This window comes from Lates calcarifer, unplaced genomic scaffold (genome assembly GCF_001640805.2).
Source record: "Lates calcarifer isolate ASB-BC8 unplaced genomic scaffold, TLL_Latcal_v3 _unitig_2089_quiver_1921, whole genome shotgun sequence".
In the NCBI taxonomy this organism is placed as follows: Eukaryota; Metazoa; Chordata; class Actinopteri; family Centropomidae; genus Lates; species Lates calcarifer.
Genome location: NW_026115974.1, coordinates 1 through 7,500, shown reverse-complemented (window position 1 = coordinate 7,500; position 7,500 = coordinate 1). Strand labels below are relative to the sequence as shown.

At 48.7% G+C, this 7,500-nt stretch overlaps 11 non-coding genes and 1 pseudogene across 11 annotated transcripts; all 12 read left to right on the top strand.

Moving 5' to 3' along the window:
* Positions 1 to 37: 37 nt before the first annotated feature.
* On the top strand, positions 38 to 156 carry LOC127139685 (5S ribosomal RNA). The gene has a single exon (XR_007810021.1). It is a non-coding gene; the product is annotated as a 5S ribosomal RNA (ribosomal RNA).
* Positions 157 to 652: 496 nt separating this feature from the next.
* On the top strand, positions 653 to 771 carry LOC127139684 (5S ribosomal RNA). Its single transcript, XR_007810020.1, has one exon. It is a non-coding gene; the product is annotated as a 5S ribosomal RNA (ribosomal RNA).
* A 495-nt stretch (positions 772 to 1,266) lies between these two features.
* Positions 1,267 to 1,385, top strand: LOC127139683 (5S ribosomal RNA). The gene has a single exon (XR_007810019.1). It is a non-coding gene; the product is annotated as a 5S ribosomal RNA (ribosomal RNA).
* Positions 1,386 to 1,880: 495 nt separating this feature from the next.
* LOC127139682 (5S ribosomal RNA) lies at positions 1,881 to 1,999 on the top strand. Its single transcript, XR_007810018.1, has one exon. It is a non-coding gene; the product is annotated as a 5S ribosomal RNA (ribosomal RNA).
* A 495-nt stretch (positions 2,000 to 2,494) lies between these two features.
* On the top strand, positions 2,495 to 2,613 carry LOC127139681 (5S ribosomal RNA). The gene has a single exon (XR_007810017.1). It is a non-coding gene; the product is annotated as a 5S ribosomal RNA (ribosomal RNA).
* Positions 2,614 to 3,108: 495 nt separating this feature from the next.
* LOC127139707 (5S ribosomal RNA) lies at positions 3,109 to 3,227 on the top strand. Its single transcript, XR_007810042.1, has one exon. It is a non-coding gene; the product is annotated as a 5S ribosomal RNA (ribosomal RNA).
* A 496-nt stretch (positions 3,228 to 3,723) lies between these two features.
* Positions 3,724 to 3,842, top strand: LOC127139706 (5S ribosomal RNA). The gene has a single exon (XR_007810041.1). It is a non-coding gene; the product is annotated as a 5S ribosomal RNA (ribosomal RNA).
* Positions 3,843 to 4,339: 497 nt separating this feature from the next.
* Positions 4,340 to 4,458, top strand: LOC127139702 (5S ribosomal RNA). Its single transcript, XR_007810038.1, has one exon. It is a non-coding gene; the product is annotated as a 5S ribosomal RNA (ribosomal RNA).
* Positions 4,459 to 4,955: 497 nt separating this feature from the next.
* Positions 4,956 to 5,074, top strand: LOC127139691 (5S ribosomal RNA). The gene has a single exon (XR_007810027.1). It is a non-coding gene; the product is annotated as a 5S ribosomal RNA (ribosomal RNA).
* Positions 5,075 to 5,568: 494 nt separating this feature from the next.
* LOC127139680 (5S ribosomal RNA) lies at positions 5,569 to 5,687 on the top strand. The gene has a single exon (XR_007810016.1). It is a non-coding gene; the product is annotated as a 5S ribosomal RNA (ribosomal RNA).
* A 499-nt stretch (positions 5,688 to 6,186) lies between these two features.
* LOC127139704 (5S ribosomal RNA) lies at positions 6,187 to 6,306 on the top strand. Its single transcript, XR_007810040.1, has one exon. It is a non-coding gene; the product is annotated as a 5S ribosomal RNA (ribosomal RNA).
* A 493-nt stretch (positions 6,307 to 6,799) lies between these two features.
* On the top strand, positions 6,800 to 6,914 carry LOC127139705 (uncharacterized; annotated as a pseudogene).
* The last annotated feature ends 586 nt before the right edge of the window (positions 6,915 to 7,500 follow it).

Sequence of the window (7,500 nt, the reverse complement as noted above, 5' to 3'; positions counted from 1 at the left end):
GGCACGTATAAAGGGTCTGTCTTCAGCAGCCGCTGTGGCTTACGGCCACACCACCCTGAGCGCGCCCGATCTCGTCTGATCTCGGAAGCTAAGCAGGGTCGGGCCTGGTTAGTACTTGGATGGGAGACCGCCTGGGAATACCAGGTGCCGTAAGCTTTTTGTCCCCATCTTTTCCTGCCTATCTTACAGCAGCAGAATGCCGCTTCCTCTGTAGTTGAGACAGGGCACGCCCAAAACTACTTTTATTTTGCAGCCTGTATTTCACGCTCTGTTTTGCACTTCTGTTTTATGTCACGTCGCTTTCGGCAATCGGGTATTAGGCGCTGGAAAGTCACCTCTGTAAAGTCTGCACTGCTGCCGAATGAATGAGCGCAGTCTGGGTTTTGGGCACAATGACCCAATACGTCGTCCACAAGGACGTGTGGCTCACCGATGTACGTTTTGAGCAATTTCGGACGAAAATGGACTTGGAACAGAGCCAAATGTTTGATCAGGCCATACGGAAAATTCTTGTTGGGTGGAGTAGTTATTTCTTAGTTTTGCTGTTGACTGTTAGAGAAAATCCCCATTATTGTTGATTGCTATGTGAAATAACAGATCTGCCAGTGTTATTTTGGCACGTATAAAGGGTCTGTCTTCAGCAGCCGCTGTGGCTTACGGCCACACCACCCTGAGCGCGCCCGATCTCGTCTGATCTCGGAAGCTAAGCAGGGTCGGGCCTGGTTAGTACTTGGATGGGAGACCGCCTGGGAATACCAGGTGCCGTAAGCTTTTTGTCCCCATCTTTTCCTGCCTATCTTACAGCAGCAGAATGCCGCTTCCTCTGTAGTTGAGACAGGGCACGCCCAAACTACTTTTATTTTGCAGCCTGTATTTCACGCTCTGTTTTGCACTTCTGTTTTATGTCACGTCGCTTTCGGCAATCGGGTATTAGGCGCTGGAAAGTCACCTCTGTAAAGTCTGCACTGCTGCCGAATGAATGAGCGCAGTCTGGGTTTTGGGCACAATGACCCAATACGTCGTCCACAAGGACGTGTGGCTCACCGATGTACGTTTTGAGCAATTTCGGACGAAAATGGACTTGGAACAGAGCCAAATGTTTGATCAGGCCATACGGAAAATTCTTGTTGGGTGGAGTAGTTATTTCTTAGTTTTGCTGTTGACTGTTAGAGAAAATCCCCATTATTGTTGATTGCTATGTGAAATAACAGATCTGCCAGTGTTATTTTGGCACGTATAAAGGGTCTGTCTTCAGCAGCCGCTGTGGCTTACGGCCACACCACCCTGAGCGCGCCCGATCTCGTCTGATCTCGGAAGCTAAGCAGGGTCGGGCCTGGTTAGTACTTGGATGGGAGACCGCCTGGGAATACCAGGTGCCGTAAGCTTTTTGTCCCCATCTTTTCCTGCCTATCTTACAGCAGCAGAATGCCGCTTCCTCTGTAGTTGAGACAGGGCACGCCCAAACTACTTTTATTTTGCAGCCTGTATTTCACGCTCTGTTTTGCACTTCTGTTTTATGTCACGTCGCTTTCGGCAATCGGGTATTAGGCGCTGGAAAGTCACCTCTGTAAAGTCTGCACTGCTGCCGAATGAATGAGCGCAGTCTGGGTTTTGGGCACAATGACCCAATACGTCGTCCACAAGGACGTGTGGCTCACCGATGTACGTTTTGAGCAATTTCGGACGAAAATGGACTTGGAACAGAGCCAAATGTTTGATCAGGCCATACGGAAAATTCTTGTTGGGTGGAGTAGTTATTTCTTAGTTTTGCTGTTGACTGTTAGAGAAAATCCCCATTATTGTTGATTGCTATGTGAAATAACAGATCTGCCAGTGTTATTTTGGCACGTATAAAGGGTCTGTCTTCAGCAGCCGCTGTGGCTTACGGCCACACCACCCTGAGCGCGCCCGATCTCGTCTGATCTCGGAAGCTAAGCAGGGTCGGGCCTGGTTAGTACTTGGATGGGAGACCGCCTGGGAATACCAGGTGCCGTAAGCTTTTTGTCCCCATCTTTTCCTGCCTATCTTACAGCAGCAGAATGCCGCTTCCTCTGTAGTTGAGACAGGGCACGCCCAAACTACTTTTATTTTGCAGCCTGTATTTCACGCTCTGTTTTGCACTTCTGTTTTATGTCACGTCGCTTTCGGCAATCGGGTATTAGGCGCTGGAAAGTCACCTCTGTAAAGTCTGCACTGCTGCCGAATGAATGAGCGCAGTCTGGGTTTTGGGCACAATGACCCAATACGTCGTCCACAAGGACGTGTGGCTCACCGATGTACGTTTTGAGCAATTTCGGACGAAAATGGACTTGGAACAGAGCCAAATGTTTGATCAGGCCATACGGAAAATTCTTGTTGGGTGGAGTAGTTATTTCTTAGTTTTGCTGTTGACTGTTAGAGAAAATCCCCATTATTGTTGATTGCTATGTGAAATAACAGATCTGCCAGTGTTATTTTGGCACGTATAAAGGGTCTGTCTTCAGCAGCCGCTGTGGCTTACGGCCACACCACCCTGAGCGCGCCCGATCTCGTCTGATCTCGGAAGCTAAGCAGGGTCGGGCCTGGTTAGTACTTGGATGGGAGACCGCCTGGGAATACCAGGTGCCGTAAGCTTTTTGTCCCCATCTTTTCCTGCCTATCTTACAGCAGCAGAATGCCGCTTCCTCTGTAGTTGAGACAGGGCACGCCCAAACTACTTTTATTTTGCAGCCTGTATTTCACGCTCTGTTTTGCACTTCTGTTTTATGTCACGTCGCTTTCGGCAATCGGGTATTAGGCGCTGGAAAGTCACCTCTGTAAAGTCTGCACTGCTGCCGAATGAATGAGCGCAGTCTGGGTTTTGGGCACAATGACCCAATACGTCGTCCACAAGGACGTGTGGCTCACCGATGTACGTTTTGAGCAATTTCGGACGAAAATGGACTTGGAACAGAGCCAAATGTTTGATCAGGCCATACGGAAAATTCTTGTTGGGTGGAGTAGTTATTTCTTAGTTTTGCTGTTGACTGTTAGAGAAAATCCCCATTATTGTTGATTGCTATGTGAAATAACAGATCTGCCAGTGTTATTTTGGCACGTATAAAGGGTCTGTCTTCAGCAGCCGCTGTGGCTTACGGCCACACCACCCTGAGCGCGCCCGATCTCGTCTGATCTCGGAAGCTAAGCAGGGTCGGGCCTGGTTAGTACTTGGATGGGAGACCGCCTGGGAATACCAGGTGCCGTAAGCTTTTTGTCCCCATCTTTTCCTGCCTATCTTACAGCAGCAGAATGCCGCTTCCTCTGTAGTTGAGACAGGGCACGCCCAAAACTACTTTTATTTTGCAGCCTGTATTTCACGCTCTGTTTTGCACTTCTGTTTTATGTCACGTCGCTTTCGGCAATCGGGTATTAGGCGCTGGAAAGTCACCTCTGTAAAGTCTGCACTGCTGCCGAATGAATGAGCGCAGTCTGGGTTTTGGGCACAATGACCCAATACGTCGTCCACAAGGACGTGTGGCTCACCGATGTACGTTTTGAGCAATTTCGGACGAAAATGGACTTGGAACAGAGCCAAATGTTTGATCAGGCCATACGGAAAATTCTTGTTGGGTGGAGTAGTTATTTCTTAGTTTTGCTGTTGACTGTTAGAGAAAATCCCCATTATTGTTGATTGCTATGTGAAATAACAGATCTGCCAGTGTTATTTTGGCACGTATAAAGGGTCTGTCTTCAGCAGCCGCTGTGGCTTACGGCCACACCACCCTGAGCGCGCCCGATCTCGTCTGATCTCGGAAGCTAAGCAGGGTCGGGCCTGGTTAGTACTTGGATGGGAGACCGCCTGGGAATACCAGGTGCCGTAAGCTTTTTGTCCCCATCTTTTCCTGCCTATCTTACAGCAGCAGAATGCCGCTTCCTCTGTAGTTGAGACAGGGCACGCCCAAAACTACTTTTATTTTGCAGCCTGTATTTCACGCTCTGTTTTGCACTTCTGTTTTATGTCACGTCGCTTTCGGCAATCGGGTATTAGGCGCTGGAAAGTCACCTCTGTAAAGTCTGCACTGCTGCCGAATGAATGAGCGCAGTCTGGGTTTTGGGCACAATGACCCAATACGTCGTCCACAAGGACGTGTGGCTCACCGATGTACGTTTTGAGCAATTTCGGACGAAAAATGGACTTGGAACAGAGCCAAATGTTTGATCAGGCCATACGGAAAATTCTTGTTGGGTGGAGTAGTTATTTCTTAGTTTTGCTGTTGACTGTTAGAGAAAATCCCCATTATTGTTGATTGCTATGTGAAATAACAGATCTGCCAGTGTTATTTTGGCACGTATAAAGGGTCTGTCTTCAGCAGCCGCTGTGGCTTACGGCCACACCACCCTGAGCGCGCCCGATCTCGTCTGATCTCGGAAGCTAAGCAGGGTCGGGCCTGGTTAGTACTTGGATGGGAGACCGCCTGGGAATACCAGGTGCCGTAAGCTTTTTGTCCCCATCTTTTCCTGCCTATCTTACAGCAGCAGAATGCCGCTTCCTCTGTAGTTGAGACAGGGCACGCCCAAACTACTTTTATTTTGCAGCCTGTATTTCACGCTCTGTTTTGCACTTCTGTTTTATGTCACGTCGCTTTCGGCAATCGGGTATTAGGCGCTGGAAAGTCACCTCTGTAAAGTCTGCACTGCTGCCGAATGAATGAGCGCAGTCTGGGTTTTGGGCACAATGACCCAATACGTCGTCCACAAGGACGTGTGGCTCACCGATGTACGTTTTGAGCAATTTCGGACGAAAAATGGACTTGGAACAGAGCCAAATGTTTGATCAGGCCATACGGAAAATTCTTGTTGGGTGGAGTAGTTATTTCTTAGTTTTGCTGTTGACTGTTAGAGAAAATCCCCATTATTGTTGATTGCTATGTGAAATAACAGATCTGCCAGTGTTATTTTGGCACGTATAAAGGGTCTGTCTTCAGCAGCCAGCTGTGGCTTACGGCCACACCACCCTGAGCGCGCCCGATCTCGTCTGATCTCGGAAGCTAAGCAGGGTCGGGCCTGGTTAGTACTTGGATGGGAGACCGCCTGGGAATACCAGGTGCCGTAAGCTTTTTGTCCCCATCTTTTCCTGCCTATCTTACAGCAGCAGAATGCCGCTTCCTCTGTAGTTGAGACAGGGCACGCCAAACTACTTTTATTTTGCAGCCTGTATTTCACGCTCTGTTTTGCACTTCTGTTTTATGTCACGTCGCTTTCGGCAATCGGGTATTAGGCGCTGGAAAGTCACCTCTGTAAAGTCTGCACTGCTGCCGAATGAATGAGCGCAGTCTGGGTTTTGGGCACAATGACCCAATACGTCGTCCACAAGGACGTGTGGCTCACCGATGTACGTTTTGAGCAATTTCGGACGAAAATGGACTTGGAACAGAGCCAAATGTTTGATCAGGCCATACGGAAAATTCTTGTTGGGTGGAGTAGTTATTTCTTAGTTTTGCTGTTGACTGTTAGAGAAAATCCCCATTATTGTTGATTGCTATGTGAAATAACAGATCTGCCAGTGTTATTTTGGCACGTATAAAGGGTCTGTCTTCAGCAGCCGCTGTGGCTTACGGCCACACCACCCTGAGCGCGCCCGATCTCGTCTGATCTCGGAAGCTAAGCAGGGTCGGGCCTGGTTAGTACTTGGATGGGAGACCGCCTGGGAATACCAGGTGCCGTAAGCTTTTTGTCCCCATCTTTTCCTGCCTATCTTACAGCAGCAGAATGCCGCTTCCTCTGTAGTTGAGACAGGGCACGCCCAAACTACTTTTATTTTGCAGCCTGTATTTCACGCTCTGTTTTGCACTTCTGTTTTATGTCACGTCGCTTTCGGCAATCGGGTATTAGGCGCTGGAAAGTCACCTCTGTAAAGTCTGCACTGCTGCCGAATGAATGAGCGCAGTCTGGGTTTTGGGCACAATGACCCAATACGTCGTCCACAAGGACGTGTGGCTCACCGATGTACGTTTTGAGCCAATTTCGGACGAAAATGGACTTGGAACAGAGCCAAATGTTTTGATCAGGCCATACGGAAAATTCTTGTTGGGTGGAGTAGTTATTTCTTAGTTTTGCTGTTGACTGTTAGAGAAAATCCCCATTATTGTTGATTGCTATGTGAAATAACAGATCTGGCCCAGTGTTATTTTGGCACGTATAAAGGGTCTGTCTTCAGCAGCCGCAGTGGCTTACGGCCACACCACCCTGAGCGCGCCCTGCTCTCGTCTGATCTCGGAAGCTAAGCAGGGTCGGGCCTGGTTAGTACTTGGATGGGAGACCGCCTGGGAATACCAGGTGCCGTAAGCTTTTGTCCCCATCTTTTCCTGCCTATCTTACAGCAGCAGAATGCCGCTTCCTCTGTAGTTGAGACAGGGCACGCCCAAACTACTTTTATTTTGCAGCCTGTATTTCACGCTCTGTTTTGCACTTCTGTTTTATGTCACGTCGCTTTCGGCAATCGGTATTAGGCGCTGGAAAGTCACCTCTGTAAAGTCTGCACTGCTGCCGAATGAATGAGCGCAGTCTGGGTTTTGGGCACAATGACCCAATACGTCGTCCACAAGGACGTGTGGCTCACCGATGTACGTTTTGAGCAATTTCGGACGAAAATGGACTTGGAACAGAGCCAAATGTTTGATCAGGCCATACGGAAAATTCTTGTTGGGTGGAGTAGTTATTTCTTAGTTTTGCTGTTGACTGTTAGAGAAAATCCCCATTATTGTTGATTGCTATGTGAAATAACAGATCTGCCAGTGTTATTTGGCACGTATAAAGGGTCTGTCTTCAGCAGCCCGCAGTGGCTTACGGCCACACCACCCTGAGCGCGCCGCCTCTCGTCTGATCTCGGAAGCTAAGCAGGGTCGGGCCTGGTTAGTACTTGGATGGGAGACCCCTGGAAACCAGTGCCGTAAGCTTTTTGTCCCCATCTTTTCCTGCCTATCTTACAGCAGCAGAATGCCGCTTCCTCTGTAGTTGAGACAGGGCACGCCAAACTACTTTTATTTTGCAGCCTGTATTTCACGCTCTGTTTTGCACTTCTGTTTTATGTCACGTCGCTTTCGGCAATCGGGTATTAGGCGCTGGAAAGTCACCTCTGTAAAGTCTGCACTGCTGCCGAATGAATGAGCGCAGTCTGGGTTTTGGGCACAATGACCCAATACGTCGTCCACAAGGACGTGTGGCTCACCGATGTACGTTTTGAGCAATTTCGGACGAAAATGGACTTGGAACAGAGCCAAATGTTTGATCAGGCCATACGAAAATTCTTGTTGGGTGGAGTAGTTATTTCTTAGTTTTGCTGTTGACTGTTAGAGAAAATCCCCATTATTGTTGATTGCTATGTGAAATAACAGATCTGCCAGTGTTATTTTGGCACGTATAAAGGGTCTGTCTTCAGCAGCCGCTGTGGCTTACGGCCATACCACCCTGAACACGCCTATAGGTGAAGCAGAGTAGTGTGTGAGCTTGTGTGAGAGACACAGAGACTGAGTGTGCTGCTTT